The sequence below is a fragment of the Pinus tabuliformis genome, chromosome 1_2, assembly GCF_031772625.1.
Source record: "Pinus tabuliformis cultivar Carrire ecotype Pingquan chromosome 1_2, CPIR1, whole genome shotgun sequence".
Taxonomy (NCBI): Eukaryota; Viridiplantae; Streptophyta; class Pinopsida; order Pinales; family Pinaceae; genus Pinus; species Pinus tabuliformis.
The window spans coordinates 726,945,382-726,967,484 of record NC_142298.1 but is presented as its reverse complement, the minus strand read 5'-3'; positions in this window follow the sequence as shown (position 1 = coordinate 726,967,484).

Genomic DNA, 22,103 nt, shown 5'->3' with positions numbered 1-22,103 from the left:
ATTAGCCACCTTATTATCACTGTCGTGATTGAAAAGTTCCAAACCTTACCTGGAACTAGTTTCTATCCAAAAACATCACTCGTTCCTCAAATGACGAGTCTCCTTTAAGCTCTTTGCATATGACTCGTAAAATATGAAAATATTGTCAAGAAATTGGCATCTCCAGCTCATTAAAGCGATCGGGAGTGCCATCCCTCCTCTAGATTTTAATATTTTTAGACCTGAGGGATTATTACGCAAAAAGATCGAGTGCTTTTCTTGTTCACCTCATTAAAACTATCGAAAAGTCATCCCTTTCATATTATTTTACACTTTTTCGGACTTAAGGGATTACATTACGAAAAAGGACCAATGGAGTTGCCTTTATGTCCCTTTTTAGACTCTCTAAAATTGAAAAGGACCGAGTTATCTTTGTCGTTAAACTAGTTAAAACAATAGCAACAAACTTGTCCATGCAGACAAGAGCGAGTTTCACTGTCGCTAGGCTCGTTAAAACATAGTGATAGGTTTGCCCGAAGGGAAAAATATAGAAAAATCATATGTTATCCTCCTCAAGCTGGAAAAAAATAAAGAGGTACTGGTCAGCAATGATTGGGAAAAAGGGAAGAAAACTTGAATAGCTTCATTGGTAGCAGGTCACTCTTGAACATGACACTTTCCCTCCGTCACCATGATTGAGTCAGGTTGGGTTATTCCATTCACCGGTCATATCACCATTGGTCCACTGTACCATCTACCTTGGGGTTAATGCTACCAATCCATTTCAGTGTCGCGGGTATGTTCAAGAGAAGTTGCTCAGAGAATTCACCAACCTAGACAATGTCTCATCCGCTGTAATACCTTCACTATCCATTTTTCGTGACCGCCACCCTGAACCTTATATCATCAGATCATTTTCACCTCCATAAGATTATTTGCTCCATTCCATGTTGTAGATGTGGGATTCATTAAGGCCCTCGTACGACGGGTCTCTTCTTGTCAACATCAGCTCATTATCTAAGAAGTTGACTTAGGAACAAGCCTTTCAATACCTTGAAGCTTGCATGCCTCAATGGCAATTTTCTCACTTTCGCCGATAGGTTTACATCAATGGCCTTTGACCGAAAGATTTTACGTGGTGTTCAACATCAACTCATGTATTCACAACATGTGAACTATACTGCAGTACCTTGAGGGTCATTATCATTATCAGTGATTCCTCTCGCGCCTATTAATAGATTACATCATTGGTTGGTAATCAGGCAATTTCTTTCCATGTTCGACATCAGAACATCTTTTCACATGGATTGACTTGTACTCCGGGTGAAGATTGAACGATTTTGAAGACCCCGGATCTAGTTACATCCATCCTGGTTGCGATATATTCAGGAAAATAAAGACATCAAATGTACATCACAGTTGCACGGATAATCATCCAAACTAAAGGATGATGGCTCTACCAGAATCATCAGTCTGCCACACAGATGATTGTCTATCTTATGTACATGAATATGAATTTATAAAGTTGAGCATGGGAATGCCCGCCTCAACTAGATCATGAAAATATTATGAAGATAATGTATTGTACTGTATCTTATTATAAGTCACCTTCCATTTTGAAAAACCTTGGATCCTCATTATAAATCTTTTCACCCGACATCAAAAGATTTACAACCTCATGCTTGAGGGGGAAACTGTTATAGGCATATTTGGGCACTGCAACCCCAATCACATGTGTCCATAAACCAAGGGCTTCTAAACCCATAAAAGTTTTGTTTCATACCATAAAGGAACAAGGTCGGCTAGCTGCTCCATGCATAGGGTACGATGCATCTCACCTATTACACACGGGGGGTGTGATGCATACTAGAAATCCCTTCATTAGGGTGCGATGAACGAGAGCAGACAAATGGCAGAAGCACTGTGCTAGGTGGAAACCCAGAGAATCTTCTAGAAATTGCTCATATGACACTTGCCTCTCTAAATTCACCCAGGGATGAGTAAGAGATCTGAAATATCCAAGTGGAACCAAGAACTATCAGTGAAATGAAACTAATCAAAATCCCAGAAGTTGACTCAATCTCTTGTAAAAATCTATATATGGATCCCTCATCCTAGAGATCCAGAGGCTGGAATTCTGTAATTTGCAAGGAAGTGCTATTGGTTTCTCTTTGAAGACATTTTTGGGTGATATTGCTTTATATGAGTTGAAGAGGGTTTTCATGCTAGGAGGATAATGCTAGATCAGATAGCCTGGTTGTAATCCTCTCTTCTACTACTTCTATCAATAAAGCTATTTTAGTTTTCCTCCATATGCTTGTATATCTTTGAATCTTGTTTGTGTATGCATTTATATGGTTAATGTACATCTTTTCCTACATTATTTATGGTTATAGATCTCTATGCTTTGATGGCATTTTGCTTCCTTGACTCTACAAGGGTTCTTTGAAGCGGGACAAGCGAGAAAGGAGTGGTGAAGGCTCTATCGAAGGAGAGAGGAAACAGGTAAGAAGACTAGTGGAAGACTGAGGTTGGTGCTCTCTGCTTCTCTCTCATCTATCTCTCATAAAGGAAAACACCATTAACTTTAACATGTTTGTTTCTAAGATAGCTACCCATCTTAGTGGGACTAGCAACTTTGAATGGACACTAGTTTTCTCGATAACAAGTAGTTCTCACCCTATAATGGTGAGCTACTACCCATTGTGCAGTACCTGGCTAGCCCAACTGCGCATTTCACAATTCCATGGCTCAATCTTGCCCCTTTGCCACTAAGGCTGCACAATGCACAGTATCCACTTCAATCTGCCCAAGCTCAGACTACACGTTGTGCAGTATCCAGCTTTGAGCTAATCTCGTGGCTGCTGAGACTACAAAATGCATAACTCAGGTAGCTAGTCTCCCCCCTTCACCTAAAGAATTACACAATTTTCCTTCTAATTCGGTGGTTACTGTTATGATCTTTCTTTGTGAATCAATTTGATGAAGCTAATTTATCTTTTCCATGAGTGCATTTTCCTCCTACAAGTATTGCAGTTCTTGAGAATTTATCTTCATCACTCATTGTCATCATGGAACCAAAGAAATATGCTTCAAAGGGTACCATAGAAAGCAACACCAAGGAGGGAGTTGAGAGCATGCCAATGAACTTTCTAGTTTATTGAGATACTCAACTGTTTAATGAGAAATAATTAAACATAACATGGCAAAAAATGAATGAGGCATTCTCAACAAGAAGCCTAAAGCAGTCCTTGAAGACTTGAAAGTGTATATCAATGTCCAAAGGTTAGGGTTACATAAGGTTGAATGTAAGTATCCGACTTTGTCATGTACAGAAATTGACAGCTTGATAATTTCTCATAGAGATCCAAATATTATGACCTTGAACAATGCTAGCGAACAAAGGCTTGCTTCTTTTTTGGCACTGGATTATCATCTCATGTATCATTCACTGAAGCCAGAATCACACATGGATTCTTACTTTTATGCTGCCACAAGCTACTTGAGCACCAAGGATATTGTTAAAATTTAGGTGAAAGAGCCAAACAAATTCCTCCAGTCACCCACCAACACCTACAAGACCAAATCTCTCAAGATGCCTATCATCAATTGATAGTTTTATGTTGCAGAATCTATGGTCAGCAGAGAACTGAGACCTTCCCTGAAGGGTGGACATTCTTACTGAACTAGATTGTGAACAAAGGAAGACAATTCCACTAGTCAAACTTGTTGGTTCAACAACTGAGGATCCATGTAGCTAATTCCCTCAGTCCTCCCAAGGAAAAGCAAGCAATATTTTACATGTTTTTCTTTCTATTGGATGCAAGCTGCAACCACATTGCATTCCTTACCTGGACACCGAGAGTTCTTGTCGTGCATATCTATTACAAGATGCTTTTAGAGTGCAGCCATAGAGGAGTAATGGAAAATGTGAATGATTACTTCCTCATTCCATTTTATAAGTTTATATTAGAGGAAGAACTACCTTGCATGTCATGTGGGGTGATGGAAGCAGTGTCAGAGATAGAAGATTGGTTTGCCTCACCAGATGGCACTTTCCTGAGAGTGTTCAACAGACAAAAGTCTCTACATATTTTTCCAAGGTATGCCAGTGATAAATTAGCCATGCAAGAAGTTGTGTACCATCTGTCCATAGGGTTGTGAGTAAATTTGCATAGGAAGAAGAAGGAACCTTGGTCTATTCTTCCTATGTAGATCGAATTGTATGAAATCAAGAATCTGAAAGTTGCAAACATTGAAGGAAAGGAAATAGAGAAATTCAGAAATTCACGTTTGATTGTTTGGACTTCAACCTGTACGATCCAAGGAATGTTTGAAAATACCATTGTGCAAGGATTCATTATTAGTGACTAAGGGAGACCTTTCACAGACTTGAGGAGGAAGCACAGAAGAATTGTTATAATGCCTCCAAGTCCCATGAACTAGTTATCTTCACTGGAACATTACATGTTACTCTGAAAAAATAGGTCACTCTAGAGGTTTTACATGCATAGAGGCACAACCTAATGCACAAAAAGGGTAAGAGGAAGGTTTCATACAACCAAGGAGGAGAGCGAATCTGCAAGATGAATGCAGATCCAATCATACTTAAAGTGGATAGCAGCATAGAAGAAGAGGAAATAGAGGATGTGCAAATAAGAATGGAATCAGAGGAAATAACATGAGCAGAAGAGATTGGAGGGAGAAATTAAAAAGAAAGAAGAAGAATAAAGGCAAAGAGTAGAAGAAGAAGAAGTCACATGAAGACAAGGTGAATAATAAGAGCATAACCGATAACTAGAGGAGGAGAGAAAAAGGATGTAGGACAACAAGCTTACTCAAGAGATTGAGGATTTTATTGAGATCCAAGACATGGAGGTGGAATTAGAGCCACAGAACCAAGATGTTGATTTGATTCCAAGAAAACATAATGTCACCATTTAGTCTCCCCATCCTCTAGCAGTAGAGAAAGCTCCAAGCGAGGAAGAGGAAATTGTTCCTCTTGATGAGTATCTAGTCATGGAAACGTACAATCTAAATTATGATGAGCTTTAGAAAAATATTGTATAAGCGAGGAAGAAACATTTTCTAGACGACCTTGCATCTCATGCATTCATTAGAGAAAGGGTGATTTTGATAGGCACGAGAAGAAATCCAATCTCCATTGCTACAACCAACTTGGCCTTCATAGGTGCCAAAAATTCAAACAAGGAGTATCTTATGGCCGAGAACAAATAGTTGGTAACGAATTTACATGCTGCAAGGAAAGAATTTGAACAATCTGAGCAGAGGACCAAGGTTCAGAATGTAGCCATACTTGGTGAAGTATTGACATTGGGAGAAACTATGTGGATCATGTATGAGGAACTTTTCACCATGGATAAGGCATTTGTCCAATTTCACGACATGCAACAGGAGTTTAAGTATAATTCCATAGCTCTTGAGGATTTCCATAAAACCATTGTTGTTGTGCATGAATGGTCAATGAAATAGAAAGGGTCACTTCCCGAATTGGTGAATAAAACAAGGCAATAGGCAGAGTTGGAATAAGAGCAAGTGCATATGATCATTCAGAGAAAAAAATGACTCCCCTCATTCATCACAAATATTCAGGCCTCATATACACAATTGTACAACAACATGGAATTCTTGGTGAAATCACACAAGATCCCATCAGTTGGCTCACTCACTAAAGCTAAACACAAGAATCAAGTCAGATAGGAGGTTAAAGAATACTTGGATCGGTTTAGACAAATTGCTACCAAGGAATATATCAAAGTAAATAGGCAGAATATGTAGAAGTACATTGGTGGCCCTGTCCAAATCAATACTATGATGCTCATACTAAAGAAGGAAATCTAGACTAGTTCCAAATTAGTGTACTTGGATGCCATGGAGGCTAGAGTCTGTTATCATCCTCATCCCATCGCAAAGTTTAGGGAAGTCATTACATAGTACAAAGCTTGGCATGAGCATGTGACCGAGAATTTACAAGTCAAAGTTGCTAAGGTGGAGTTTTCCCAAACTCAAGCTTGACTTTTGTCTTATTAGGTTTTCTAGTTGGATTACCCATTTTTGTCTTATATGGGTATGAGTATATTGTAATATTCTTTTGTAATTAATTTGTATGTGAAATTCCTAGTGTAAATTGTGGAATGTAAAAAGTCATTTTGTAAAGAATTTAAGAGTCATGAGGGAAGTCCAAGAGTCACAAGGGGAGATGAATAGCCACCCCTTCTGTTATAAATATATCCTCATAAATCATGTAACAGGCTTTTTGGAACCAAGATTTTTGCTAGGATTTTGGCTTAGAATCAGGAGCTTCGGAGTTTGTTGATAGCCTTGGCTTCTCCGTAGCATAGAGTATCTTTATTTGGAGGAGAAAATGTAGACTTCATGTTACAATATTGGGGTTAGTGGTTCGTCAATGGTATATGTATGCTTGAAACTTTCACTTTAATAAAAGATTAGAGCCGACACATTTTCATACATAAGTTGTGAATATAGTAGGACTATTCTACTTATGTTTGCAATATATGTTTTTTCACTTATGCTAATGCTTATGAACTATTTCGTTTTCATTAGTATGAATCTTATTGAATGCATGTTTTTTTTATTTCCTTCATGGTTAACACGTGAACTATTTTGTAGGCTAACTTCTGATGTATTTATACTTGTGTGTCCCTTTCAAGTTGTGTAATATTACAAGATTCTAAAGGGCTCACTCATTTTTCCCTCGTGTGTTAGAACCTTTCATATAATACACATGACCCTTTGCAAAGTCATACAATTGTTCACCAAAGTCACGATCGCACCACTGTGTGTTATTGCAACCAAGGAACATCATCAAACCCTGCTGCTTCAACAACTAGGTTGTATTCTAGATGGGGTTCCTACACCAAATGGTGCAAGGTCTAATTGGTTCTTCATATCTAGGAGACCCCCTGAATGTTGGTGGGTCCAACACCGTCAAAATTTATTGTGCTAGTATGAGGGCTAGATGACAAGCTAAGCACATGAAGTCTATTTGAACTTTACATATATTTAATGGCTTCTTCCCATATCTTAACCCCAACATGTTTTTATAGAACTGCAAATATGAAAGTTCCCATGAGACTAATCAATGACTTGTAAAATCTAAAATTTGATGGCGAGAGTGAAAAAACCATTTTCAAGCACACTTCTTGCTTTCTTGAATGTTGCACTAAACACAATATTCACTACGAGGATGTTGCCTGCAGGTTGTTCATTCTCACATTCGAAGCACACATTGAGGAATGGTGTTACACATTTCCAACTACTTCCATACACTTTCAAACGTCTTGTCAAAGAGATATTCCACACCTTTGACAGGTATGATAACAAATATGTTTTCAATAAAATCACGTGTTTGAGAAAAGTTTTCAATAAAATTACGTGTTTGAGAAAAGAACCTGATGAATCTCTCAATGATTTTTACAATATTTTTATTCATTTCTATTTTAAATTTTATGAATATGATATTGATTGGAATATAATGAAAGATAAATTCAAATTTCTTGTTCATATTTCGACGAATCCAAAAGAATATGAGTCTTTTAAAAGTCTTCCAACATACACTGGTTATGGAGATTCCAGCTCTGCAGTGAAGGAAGTTGTTGTTCCATGTGACTCTTCATCTTCCCCTCATCAAACAACTCCATTTATCTTGGATGAGGTTGGAGAACTTGAGAATCCATTCGTTGATCTACCACCATCTTCTGCAACCCCACATATTTATAATTTAAACGTAAGTTTGGTCTACAAGTCTGATTTTTTTGATGATGCCTTTTCTCCTCGACCTCCATTCATTGGTTCTTTTGGTCCTCCCGATTGTGAGTTGTTGTGTTCACCAATTTCAATCATTTCGGATGTTCACAAGGATCAAACTCAGGATGGAGTTAATGTTGACCAACTAACTTGCGATATCATTTACGATGAGTATGTGTGGGATTCTATTTCTAAACAAGAATCTATGATGATGGTTGATCTTTCTCCTTATTCCCCTCTCTCACAGTATTGAGACATATTCCATGATTCTATCACATCGATTAAATCTCTCAAAGAATTAGTCTCTGACGATATTAATTATGATCACACTCAAAACTCGTGGAATGTTAGTTTTTCATCCAAACACAAAGAAGAAGAATATTGTCTTCTTGATCTTTCCAATCAGTCATCTGATCTTTCTAAACAAACAGAGGGTGAAATTTCTTGTTTTCGATCTTCCCCTCTCTATGATTCATCAGATCAAGAGGATGCCTCTATTTTTTATGGTGAACTTTATGATCATGGATATCGCGATCTACTCATTGAATCATTTGGTTGCGACTCTGATTTTTCCACTTTCGATCTTTCTAAGCCATCAATTTTTGATGATCCACATTCCAATCTCTTGGAAATTACCAAAGCTATCGAGGCACTTCATCATGAGATGATGGCTATGTTAGGTTCTCACAATCCTTAGGCTAGTTCTAGTTTTGATCATAATAGTCTTGTATCTCACAAGGATCCCCATCAGTTGATTGTGTAAATTGAAAATCCATCCATATGTCAATTTTCACATTCTCCATCTATTTTTCATGATGCCATCTCCCAATCGTTGGATGAATCATACCTATCAAGCTTTATTGGGAAATGTAATTTTTTCTCTTTCTTTATGTTTTCCAAGTTTAGATGTTTGAAATATTGCTCTTCCATGTATTTTTGTTGTGATGTGCACAAGTAACATCATGCATATGCAGAGTGTCTTGCATGTGCTTTATTTTTCTATTTGTATAAATGCACTTTCCCTCTTCGAATGTCAAGGAATTCATCAATTTATCTTTCATACAATTTCCTGTAGATTCACAAGCTCATGTAACCTACTAAAACAAGAGATAAGAATCTACTTCTACTCTTTACAATGGAAGCACATAAAGATTGAGCAAAACAATAATCGACAAGAGGAAGAACATCAATGGCACATAACACAATAAATATCTGGGGAAAGCCACAGCTCAAAACCCCACTATCTGTATTGCATTAATCAGAAATCCAAGATGATATTACAATGCTTGTTCTCACAAGAACAATCCCAACACTCAGTAAAAACAATCTCCAACTCACAAGCAAACTCTTGGCCAACACTTAGCCAATTCTCGAGCTCTCCAAGTTCTTATTTCCTTGCACAATTCCTATTGCTGATTAGCCCATCTTAAAGGGAAATCACTGCATCCAAAACTATGCAACCCCTTCAAGGATTATTTCTTGATTTCATTCACAATCAGTACAACTCAGAAAATTATACAAAAAATTAATACATTGTCCTTGCACTGTAGTCTCAATTGGGTCTTTCTCAGAATTGACATGCATGAGTTTCTCGTGAGGGAATATGCATTTAACTGGAGTAGCACTAGTTGAGTGCATTAATGCATCAGATGACAGTTAACTCACTATTAGTTCCTCAAACAATTTGGAACTAATTTAACTGGACTTAACTCAGTAAATTGAGTTAACTAATTACCACTCATATTTAGATCATCCTAGACCCCTATAATATAGGGAGAACATATACATGACTTTTGAAAGACTTCAAAATCGAAATTCCTAAGTTAACTAAGTCAAATTACTCTAGTTAACCATTACAAGTTTCTATGAGAATAAGATTAGATTTTAATTCTCAGATTAATTTTAGGACAAATTAAACTGGAATTTATAGATTCTATTTTTATCATTTCTTGTTTCTATTTTCAACACTCTATCTCAAAAAGAAATGAATTGAACTCGATCCTAATCTTGATCCTTTGGAATGTTCTACATGCAACACTTGTATATAGTGTTGTTTCTCCAACTACTCTAGAAACAAAAAACGTCCAACCTGAATAAGAAGGATGCCTCTTCCATCAAAGTCTCTGACTCCTATTGCCTTTGTCGACTGAAAACTTTATGCTTATGTTGACTCCGCCTTTCTGTCTTATTGTGAACCCTTCTCTATGCTTCTTTAATATCTGAATGATTTAGCCTTTTTCACTTTGATCTCTCACTACATCAATCCCACTAATTCCTCCCACTACTACGTACTTTGGCCTCCCGTGGCAAGGTACGATCGATGAGATAAAACCACTCAATGGACCCTACCCAATTTCATCCATCTTGGGACTATCACTTCAAATTGCCCCACCTCACACCTGGAGGTATGGCTGCATGTGATTCCTCTGCCCACTTGGATTGAAATTTCTCCCTACTAGAGGTCTCTGCATGATTGGATTCCTCCACTCAGTCTCCTCTCGGCTTCTCTAATTGTGGATGCTCCACAACTTCCTAAAGCTACTTCAAAGGCTTCTTCTAGGGCTACATGTTGAGAGGTAATTTACTCTCCCTCTGGACCACCAGGTCTCTAACGTTTTCCTTGATCCTAAAGGCTTTGCATGCATCTTAAACCTTAAGAGAATACAACTTCTTGACCTATGCACTGATCTACTTCACTTGTCCCATGGCGATGTGTTTAAGGAAAACATTTCCCTTACTAAAAACTACATCATAGCCACAATATTCCAATAGCGTGACTCAAACAATATTCTTCTTTAGTCATGGATTATACAACTCATCTTTGATCTTGAGAGGGGAGCTAGACTCCCTATGGAAGGTAACCATACTAATCCTAGTAGCTTTATACCTCTCGTCATCTCCAAACTCTATGCTTTTCTTGAGGTATTTCTCCTCAAAATCGCTAAAGAGATCTCTATTCCTCGTCATATGGAATGAGGCACCGTTGTCAAGATACCACATGCCTTCCATGGCAGTGTCGGTCATCCATGAAATGAGAGTGAAATCAAGTTCAAATTGTGAAGCTAGAGCCTCACTCGATGTCGCTAGTGTCGACTCCTTCTTGCTTGCTATCTTCTGTGAGCAGTTCTTAGCATAGTGCTCATGCTCGTGACAGTGAAAACACTTGAATTTCGTCAATTCCATCTTTTGTCCACCCTCCTTGCCTTGGGACTTCTTTTCCTTGGCCCACTTTTCCTTACTCGGTAAGGTGCAATCCTCTTCCACTTGCTTGGAATAGGTCCCATCTCTGGTGCTCCTCCTGATCTCCTCTTACATCAAATCTGACCACATTCATTCCCAATCTGGCAGCTTCTCCTGATCGTTGACAGCGTCCTGATAACTATGCCAACTCTTTGGAAGTCCAAGAAGAGCAAGACTCATCATATCATCCTCAAAAATAGTTATTCCAACACTTCCAAGTTCATCACGACATTGAGTGAACTTGGCTAAGTAATTTGGAATTGAGTTGCTTGCCTCAATCTTGATTTTTTGAAGTTTATATTTCAGTGACAACTTCCTTTGGTCACTTCTATTCTAGATAAGGTCCTTCAATGATTTCCACATCGCATGTGGAGTTTCCTTCCCTTGGATACTTGAGACAACATGGTCTCGAACTCCCTCAAGGATTATCTGCCTTGCCCTTTCCACACACTTCTTCCATTCAGACATATCTTGAGCATCCGATGTTGGTGACTTAGGAATGTCTTAATCAATGAATTCCTTCAAGTGACTATCCTCCAACAAAGCCTCCATCCTATCCTTCTAGGCTATATAATTTAAGCTTTCATCCAAGTCATACTCGAGCCACAAACCGTAGAGCACCATCTATCGATCCTGAAGTATGTATTGCAAATTTGAATTTCACCAGTAACCCTCAACTCAAAAAATTCGATATCCCCTTTAGTATATTGTTCTCAACTCTGATACCATGTAGAATTTCCAGTAGATTCACAAGCTCATGTAATCTACTAAAACAAGAGACAAGAATCTACTTCTACTCTTTATAGCGGAAGCACATAAAGTTTGAGCAAAAAAATAATTGGCAAGAGGAAGAACATCAATGGCACATAACACAATAAATATCTGGGGAAAGCCAATACTCAAAACCCCACTATCTATATTTCGTTAATCAAAAATCCAAGATGAGATTACAATGCTTGTTCTCACAAGAAAAATCCCAACACTCAGTAAAATCAATCTCCAACTCATAAGAAAACTCTTGGCCAACACTTTCAGCTCTCCAAGTCCCTATTTTCTTGCACAATTCATATGGATGATTATCGCATATTAAAGGGAAATTAGTGCATCCAAAACTGCGCAAACCCTTCAAGGATCATTACATGATTGGACGCACTATAAATACAACTCAAAATATTATACAACACATAGTACATTGTCCTTGCACACTAGTCTCAACTGAGTGTTTGTCATAAACGACATGCATGAGTTTCTGATGAGGGTGTCTTCTGTTAACTGGAGTAGCACTAGTTGAGTGTGCATCAACTAATTGTTAACTCACTATTAGTTCCTCAGATAGTTTGGAACTAATTTAATTGGACTTAAATCGGTAAATTGAGTTAGCTAATTATCACTCATACTCAACTCATCCTAGACCCCTATAATATAGGGAGAACATATACATGAATTGTAAAATACTTCCAACTCAAAATTCCTAAGTTAACTAAGTTAAGTTACTCTAGTTAACTATTACAAGTTGCTATGAGAATAAAATTTTATTTTAATTCTCAATTTAATTGAAGGAAAAATTAAACTGGAATTTCTCGATTCTAATTTTATCATTTCCTGTTGCTATTTTCAACACCTTTCTTGTATGTTATCATGAATGAATACATTTCTTGATATGGATTCCCTCACCCATATAGGTCAGCCTATGCATTGGTGGTTACACTAAAATATTCATTTTATGTAAGCATGGCCTATTTTCGGTTAGTTTAGGAGTGGGAGTAGTTTGTCTTTTTTTGTCTTGTTTTGATTTACTTTCCTTCCTACTCGTTTATTTCCTTTGTATTGTAGGATAGCTTCTGTATGAGACTGTGTTTGGTTCCCAAAGCAAGCATGGTGAAATTGAGAGAAATGTGTGCTGCTATCAATGCCTTGTTATTTGTTTATTCCCTCTCTTTGCTTGGATCTTGCACCTTTAGTTATTTTTTGCAGTGAATATAGTAATACTCTTCTTGTTATGTTTGCAATATAATTTATTTCACTTATGCTGATTCTTATGAACTATTTCATTTGCATTAGTATGAAGCTTGTTGAGTGCGTGTTGTTGTTTACTTCCGTCATGGTTAACATGTGAACTATTTCGCAGGCTAACTCATGATGTCTTTATGCTCATGTGTTCCTTTCAAGTTGCATACTATTATAGGCTTCTAAGGGGCTCACTCATTTTCCCCTCGTGTGTTAGAACCTTTAATACATTGCACTTGACCCTCCACAGAGTCATACACTTGCTCACCAAAGTCACGATTACACCACTTTATGCATTATTGCAACCAAGGCACATCATTAAAACCCATTGATTTTGCAAACGAGTTGTATTTTAGATGGGGCTCCTACACCAATCAATGTGAGGTCTAATTGGTACTTAATATTGGGGAGACCCCCTGAATGTTGGCGGGTCTAGCATCGTCAACACATGCTAATTTTGATTAGTTTTTAATTAACCAAAAAATATTGACTTATAATTATTAAGTACTACCTACACTTGTGAATCTGTGATTTTATTTTACTAATATGACTTTTATTATTTGTTAGTATTCAATTATTAATCAATTCCCAAGGTTTCTTCTCAAATTTAATTTTTGATAATATATAGTCTTCTCAAATTTATTTATGAATTAAATATACAAATTTCAATTCCCAAGGCATCTTCTCAAATTTACTTTTGCATAAGATATGGTCTTCTCCAATTTATTTATGATTTAAATATCCATATTTCAATTCCCAAGGTGTCTTCTCAAATTTATTTTGGGATAAGATATGGAAAGGAAAGTCAAGGTTATTAAATTAAAAGGATGGGGGGGGTATTCATGGCATTAATGGTAGGTGGTTCAGGTTGACGCAAGGAAGAGAGATAAAGGGAAGGAGGATGAGAGGAGAAGGGGGGTATCCGTGTTTTGGCATTGGAGGATTTTATTTGGGGGAGGAATGTGGAGAAGGCGAAGGGAGAGAATGGAGAGAAAAATGAGAGAATTCAATATTAGATCTGTTAGAGTGTGTTGGTTTTAACTTGGACACACTACAACTGGGTTGACTTGGGCTCAGAGGGATAGGGAACCTATGGAGGTTCCTTGGGCTAGGAAATCATTCCTAGTTGGCTAGGAGGTAAATTCAGTCAGGTAGCTGAGAAGGAGCATTCCAATAGAGTTAGGAGCATCTAAACCAAGCCATTGATACATGTATTCTTCCATTTGTTGATTATTTATGTAAATTTCTGCAATGAAATTTCTTACTTGTTTAATATGTTGTAAATAAATTTTACATGTATATTATCATCAAATAAATGGTGTGTTATAAATAGGACATTTTCCTTCTTATTGTGTTTAAATTAAATGATAAATTTGGTTTCGTTAGAAGATCTAGGTTAGGTGCTCATATAACTAAATACCTGGGCTCTGTTGATAATTTCTTAGACCATAAATAATGCGGTAAATTGTTGATTTACATCCAAGTTTCTATGGATGAAAATTGTAATGTTGAATGTTTAAGAGATGATATATTGTTTAATGATTGGACCACAACCCTCCTTGAGTAGATATGAAACTTTATATTTTTCATAATTGGTCATTTGAAAGTCTCTAAACTTGTATACCAACCTGCAAATGGTTAGCAACTTTGGATTTCCTATAGGGAGTTCTCATACAAATTGAAATCTATGTGGAATTGGATATTATGTCCTCTCTTTTGAATTCTGAAGGAGTAATTTGGACCCTTTTTCATTTCCAGCTACAACAAACTATAATAAGGGTTGCAGTTCTATCCCTTTGACCAAATATATTTGGAAATAGAGAGAAAGATATTTTATCTCATTATTTCTACTCATCGATATTCATATTATAAGACCACAACCTTAAACCACAACACCCTAGAGATGGGATTCGACCCTTTAGGTCTTTGGAGGATTTAAAATGAATCAAGTGAAGAAGTGGGATGATAGACCTTCATGGAAAAAGGCATTAAGGGTGGGTCCATTGATCATTTTTCCTTTGGGCCTTTGCGTACTTGAATGGATCATGTTGAGCCATGGTCAATAGTTTTCAATCTAACCTAATGTACACCAAGGTAAACCCTACCAAACTTTGGACATTTGAAGTATCATGCTTGAAAATTGATTAAGTAGGGAATATGATCGATGGACCATGACATGAAGATGACATGTATCGAGGTGATCCCATGAGGATATTCGGTCTCTAGGTCATTGGTATTTAAATTGTGTCCCTGTTCATCCACCTGTCAACTGATGGGACTACCAACTACTCACTAGTATACATGAATATTTTTACACTCAGAGTTGGGTGGAAATGGTAGGATGGTGATGATAGATGAAGGGAAAATCCTTGAATATCAAGCCAATAAGCCAATGACACCACCTATCATTCATTAACAAAGTTGGTAATGTTGAGCTCTATAATCGAGCATTGGCGATATAAGAACCAAATTCCGATAGGAAAATTCATAGTCCATCATGGTTGTTAAGTGACAAGGCCACCCCAACACCAACATATTGACCCCATTATTGGGTGATTTCATTTTAATGGTTTGATGATGATCATGAGTATATAGATGACCCACATGTATTCCATGACTCGTCTAGTTCACTATGTTTTAGTGGGGATGGGAGGGGATGGTATGGTACTAAAACTCCTGCCATGAGTCCCCTGTTTAATTAGGATCTATTTGTGGGTGGTTTGGTTAGGGCATGGGATTGATCAATATTCCCCATTCATCCTGTGCACACTGGTCCACCGAGAGTTAAAAGGGCGGGGTTAGGGATCTAAAACAAGATACCACCATCATTTAATACCAGATGAGTTTGTTTGGAAAGTTCACCATGGAATGATACACAGGGTTGAATACCATGACATATATGAATGCCACATGGGGTGATGATGATGTGGTGATGCCACGTGGATGCCACACGATGGCCTCATGCTAATGTAGAACTCAATGATTGGTCAAAATTTAGGAAGGCATAAAATTTTTAACAAACCTAGATTATGATAAGAAGGTGGGAAGGACTGTTATAAAGTGGTATCACAACCCAAGTTCAACACTCAAAATAGATGGGCCTTAAAAGAGAATTTTTTTTTTATAATTTTTTTTATATATATGCTAACTTTGAACTTGTAAATGTCATGGCTTCTAACCACGGTAAAATACTTATTTCAAACCTCCTATTGATATGGTTACGAACATGTTGATATGCCCTTTTTATTTCTTGGAATAAGTGATTGCATGGGTTTTTGATGTGTGAAAAGTAGTAGATAAAACATTTTTAAGGTAAACATGCTTAGTGCTGGCATGACAAGGTGACATGTTAATATGTTTATGATTTATATAATTAACAACTATATGTGTGTGGAAACACATAGTAATATACAATTTGCAACAAGAAACAGAGGAATGGAGAGTAGTGTGGTACAGCACAACATGGACCAACCTCTAAATATATGGAAGGGTGTCATGTTGAGAAGATGAGAGAGAATCCTCATAAGGTTGGGAAGAAGAGAAAACTAATGACATGTTGGCAATGTTTTGCAAATTATTTATTTGTGGTTGTTAGCTACATGCTTTTGTTTTGTTGACTTTGAGCATGACCATGCTTTGTGTTGTATGTCATGTGTTGTTATTGTGGTTTATCATTTTTTTTTGTTCACTTTTCCTTCATTCTTCGTTTGATATTGGTTTGGTTTGTTGGGTATCTAAAGGGAAGGAAAGAAGCTCATGGAGAGGAGTTGAATAAAAACCAACTAGAAGTACAAGGCTTTGATTAATTCTACGCATGAGATAAATTGCAGTAGAGGACATATGAAGGTAAAATATTAGTTAAGAAGGCTTGATTGGATTAATATGAACCAATTGGATAAAAATGTTACAATTACAAAGAAGAATTAAGAATGAGTTTCCCTTACTTGAAATTATTCTTGGAATATACATATTTTACAATTTATGAATATGTGAAAAGAATGGAAAATTAGATAAAGGTATAATCATGTGTTTTCATGTGAAAGGTCATTTGTTGAGAACCATAATACTTGCAAAATAAATAATTTCATTTTTAAAACTTGATAATTGTGTGAATGTATGCCTTGGGTAACATGGCATGGTTACTCAATAAAACTCCTTGTCACGAGGAGTATTTATTGGAAAAGAGTACAAGAATGATATGTTGTTGCTTAACTACCACTATTAGTATGCTTCCGATATGTTGGGCTTATAATCCTAGTCGTGTAAATATTTTAAAATAATATAAACTATAGGTTAACATTAAAAGTGATAGGGCTATGCTAGACTTTGTAAATTGGATACCTCATGCAAATACCTTTATGAAGTTTCACTGAAACCTGTAAACGAATGAACTGATAGAGTTGTGACTAATATGTGAATTTTAGATAATTCCAGGAACGTTGAATATTGCAAAAAAAGGTATTCTAAAAGCCATATTAATTCCTTGAAATTTATTCAAATAAGAATGCTTACAATGACAACTGATTAAAGAAAGCAACAAGCAAGGGTAAGTAGGTAAAGGGATGGAATTTGGTAAGAATTCCTTCCATTTGAATTTAATATATGTTTTTTCAATGTTAATGCATGTATTTTATGGATTCCTAGGAATGGGTATGGTTGAGGAAAGAAGCCTTCAGTGTGAAATATGGAAATAACTTTTGTAATGTATGATAAATGAAAATAACTTTTGTAATGTATGATAAATGAAATTAAGAACTAAATTGCTCATGAATTCAAGATATACATTTCTCATTTTTGGCTTGTTGGGTTGTTGAAATAAGCATTAATTGTATTATGACTTTATTAGAATAACTGTGATGCACACATATGGTACTATGATAGTTTCATTTCAATTTATTTGAATTTAGCTGGAGCGATAAAATTATTATGAGTGTGATAATTATGAGGTCCGTTATAGACATATTTGGGCACTGCAACCCCAAACTCATATGTCCATAAACCAAGGGCTCTTTAGTCCCTAAAAGTGTTGTTTCATACCCTAAAGGATCATGGTCAACTGATTACATCATTTCCCAGAAGTTCCACCTAAAAAACTACTCAGAACTGGCCAAAACTGGACCATACTGATTGCTCCATGGTCAAGGTGTGATGCATACTGGCTGCCACACTAGCCAGGTGCGATGCATACTAAAATGGCCTTTTGTGGGGTGCGATGAGCGAGAATAGACAAATGGTAGAGACAATTTGCTAAGTGGATGATCATGGAATCTTCCAGAAACTTCTCCTGTGACACTTGCCTCTCTGAATTCGCCCAGGGATGAGTAAGAGATCAATGAAATCTCACACCCTTGCAAGACATCTATAAATGGATCCGTCATTTGAGAGATCTAGAGGCTGGAATTTCGTAATTTGTAAGGAAGTGTTGTTGGTTTATCTGTGAGAAGAGACATTGTATTGTTAGGTAATCTTACCTTTCATGAGGTGAAGAGGGCTTCTATGCTGGGAGGATGATGCTAGATTAGACATTTGGGTTGTAATCCTCTCTTCTACTATTAATAAAGTTATTTGATTTTTCCTCCATATAATTGTGTATTTGTGAATCTTATTGTTTATGAATGCAATTGTATGGTCAATGTGTTTCTGATTCTGCATTGTTTATGATGTTTTAGATAGATATGCTTTGATGGTTTTCTGTTACTTTGACTCTATAGGTACTCTTTGAAGCAGGACAAGTAGGAGAGGAGTGGCAAATTCTATCAAGGGAAAGAGAAATCAAGCAAGGATCAAAGCGAAATATCTAGGTTGTTCCTCTTTTCTTCCCTCTTATCTATTACACTTAAAGGAAATCTTGAATTGCTTTGATTGTTTGTTTCTAAGATAGCTACCCATCTTAGCGGGACTAGCAGTTCGAATCGACACTAGTTTTCCCTGAAACAAGGTCACTTCAAGATGTTGTGAATTTTTGCAATGAAGAGATTGCATATGTAAACATTGACACCACCTACATGGGATCCCAAAATCATGACCAAAAGTCTCATTCTTATGAGATTAGGCTTCAGAATAAAATAGAGCTGGGAAATTAACAATTTCTAATTCAATTTTTTTGAGTATATATCATGGAAATTAATTACTATGACACACGTGAAACGATGGAGAAGGAGTGAATTTAACCCTGTGACACTTTTTTTCTCATGGGATAAATTCATAATTGGTACCTTGACTATAAGACTTCATGAGAAATAAAGACTTCAAGGTTGGATGGATATTGGGTGGAGTTGTGACCACATACTGAACACTGAGTTGTTGCTTTGTTGGTTAAACCACACAATGCTTACAATTTGATGTTGCAAATGTGACAAATGGTGGTGGTAATATATGAGGTGTGTCATGAAAAATGTGTTGTCTTATTAGAGAAATTTTAATGGATTCCTTTGCTGAGACTCCATCAAGAAATTTCTGACACCCTTAGTATAATTTTCCCCTAAATTTTGTAATGCAATGATACTTTGAATTATAAATGAATGCATTTTTATGAATAGGCCTGAAGAGTGGGACCACAAATCCATGATCTAAGGATGAAGAGGAAAATAAATCTGTGTGGAGCTAGCTAACACCACTGTTTAATTTATGGTTCAATTATTAAGAAAATTATAATAAGCTTCCAAGAGGATATGAAGAGTCCAAGAGAAGCACAAATAGGCACCCATGAGAAATTATAAAATGGAAATTACACAAAAATGTTGGGGTTGGATTTTTCTCATGGGGAAGCACATGAGAAGTGATGGGAATACCTACAATATTGAGAGAAGGTAATTCCATAAGAAATGAAATTGTGGACATTGTGTCTAGGCCTAGAGGAAGTCAATAAATTTCGAGGAAAATGGAAATGATTGCTTGCCAAGAATTGACTAAGAAACTACTCAATGTGCTTTCTAAAGAAATGATAAACCACTTGATTTTATAAGTGATCCCTATCATCTTTGAGATGAGCATGACCTCCTATTGAACACTATTGAGGAAAATTACCCTTTTATCATAAATTCAACTCGAGGGTGATTATTATTGTAAACGATTATGGCTGTAGTAAGTCTAAGGTTGAGTGAAAAATTGAAGTCCCACCTTTAGTTTGGCGATTTACCTTATTTTAATTAAGTGCAATTATTCAAAACTGTGAAATTAAAACTTTTCTTTTTGGAATCCAATGTGTGTCTCTGAGAAATGTTACACGGCTATAGGATGTTGGTGCATGATAATTATTGGCTGAAATTATTTGCATGTCTCATGTCTTTTTATAAATTTATGTCATGCATACGTAAACAAAATGCATGGAATTTTATTATAGTACATGCAAATGTCTTATATGTGTTTGATATTTTGATAATTTTCTTATATCTATAGTGAGAGATGTCATTCACCTATGTGAAAATGAGAGGCCAATCCTTCATTATTTTCTCAAGGAATAGTCCTATCTATGTGTCTATTATGAGCATTCATATTGGTCTAATTACCTATGCATGGAAAGAAGGACATTCACTGTTAATTAAATTGAATGGATGCATTAAAATAATTTGGCTATCAGGACTTGTTTAAAATTGTGAGCTCAAGAGGGCTATCTTTGTTCTCTCTCTCTTTATATATGGGTATGTATGTATGTTTCCATACCCGGATGAGTTTTCATGCATCTTAGAAGGATAGTGTTGGGTCTAATTTTATATGTGTGTGTGTGTGTGTGTGTGTATGTATGTAAACAAATATGCATGGCCAAGACTCATTGATAAGCACATGAGGATTGTGCAGAAGGCCTTAGTAAAATTCCAATGATACATACTTCCTCTATAGAATGCATGGAGCTGGAAGTATATCAAATTTTCAAGAAGTGGGTTTCAAACTTTAGATACCCATATGGATAGGCACTATAATTAAATGTTGAAGTGCACGAAAATCAGGGTTGTTGACTTCCTAGAGTGTTTATGCACTATTGGATGACCTTAGAGTTGTCTACCCAAATATTTCAAGTGGAAGTCATTCGTAAGTCCTTAGTATTTTACTCTAGAGACAACATGGCTTGTGATGCTCGTTGACATGGAAAACTCCTAATTGATCTTAGTCGTTGATGGTTGATGCACTCCTCATTGTTGGATGGACCCTAACAAAACTTTTCCTGGGATATTTCTAGTGGAGGTCATTCATAATCCTGTTGGAATTTTACTGCTGGTATGAGGTGGAATATGTGGACCTATAAACTTGAATAATAAGGTGAAAGAACACCCCCCCCCCCCCCCCAAACCCAATTTCTATATAAGGTGTACAACAAAAATGGAAAAGGGTTAGAGGCATAATGGGACCAAGTCATATCACCCCAACGATTTGAAACTGTGACGCACCCCAATGAATAGAAACCCTGATGTCACCTCGGACCATGGACCTTGAAAATTTTTAGGGGTGTCAAAATCAATACCACCAAGATTTTATTCCTAGGGCGAGGTGGTTCGGAGGAACCCACTCCTCGTACAAGCTATATATGCATATCGATAACATTGTGAGTCTTGGAAATGGAAACACCTTCATAATGTGACTCTGGACATGAACGAGTTGGTAGTTACCATGTGGCCAATGTCATGGATGTTGATGTGGGGACCACATAGGTTCCATATTGCAGGCTAGAGTGACGTGGCACTATCTATTAAGCTAAGATTTGAGGGTTTATGTATTTTGATACAGGAGTAATATTGAAGAAAATTGATATCATTAGAAAGGTCTTGATGAGACGAATGAAATGAAATGATCCATTTTAATTTTTGAGAAAGTTGAGAGAGATAAAAAAAAATTAGACCCTATATCCATAAATGTACCATGGATATCAAGTTAACATAGTAACTTCCCTCTTTCTACCTTAGTACGATGATGGATGGTAAGGGTGTGCACTACAAAGTAGTATCTGAGCCTGTAGGTTCAACACTTGGATAGGATGGGCTCTATCGTAGAAGAAATGTAGACAAAGGTTTCAACTCTAGGCCATTGGGAACAAATTGGTGCCTTGATTACAAGAACTGGATGAGTCGAACTCTGAACTACAAAATCTACAAGAA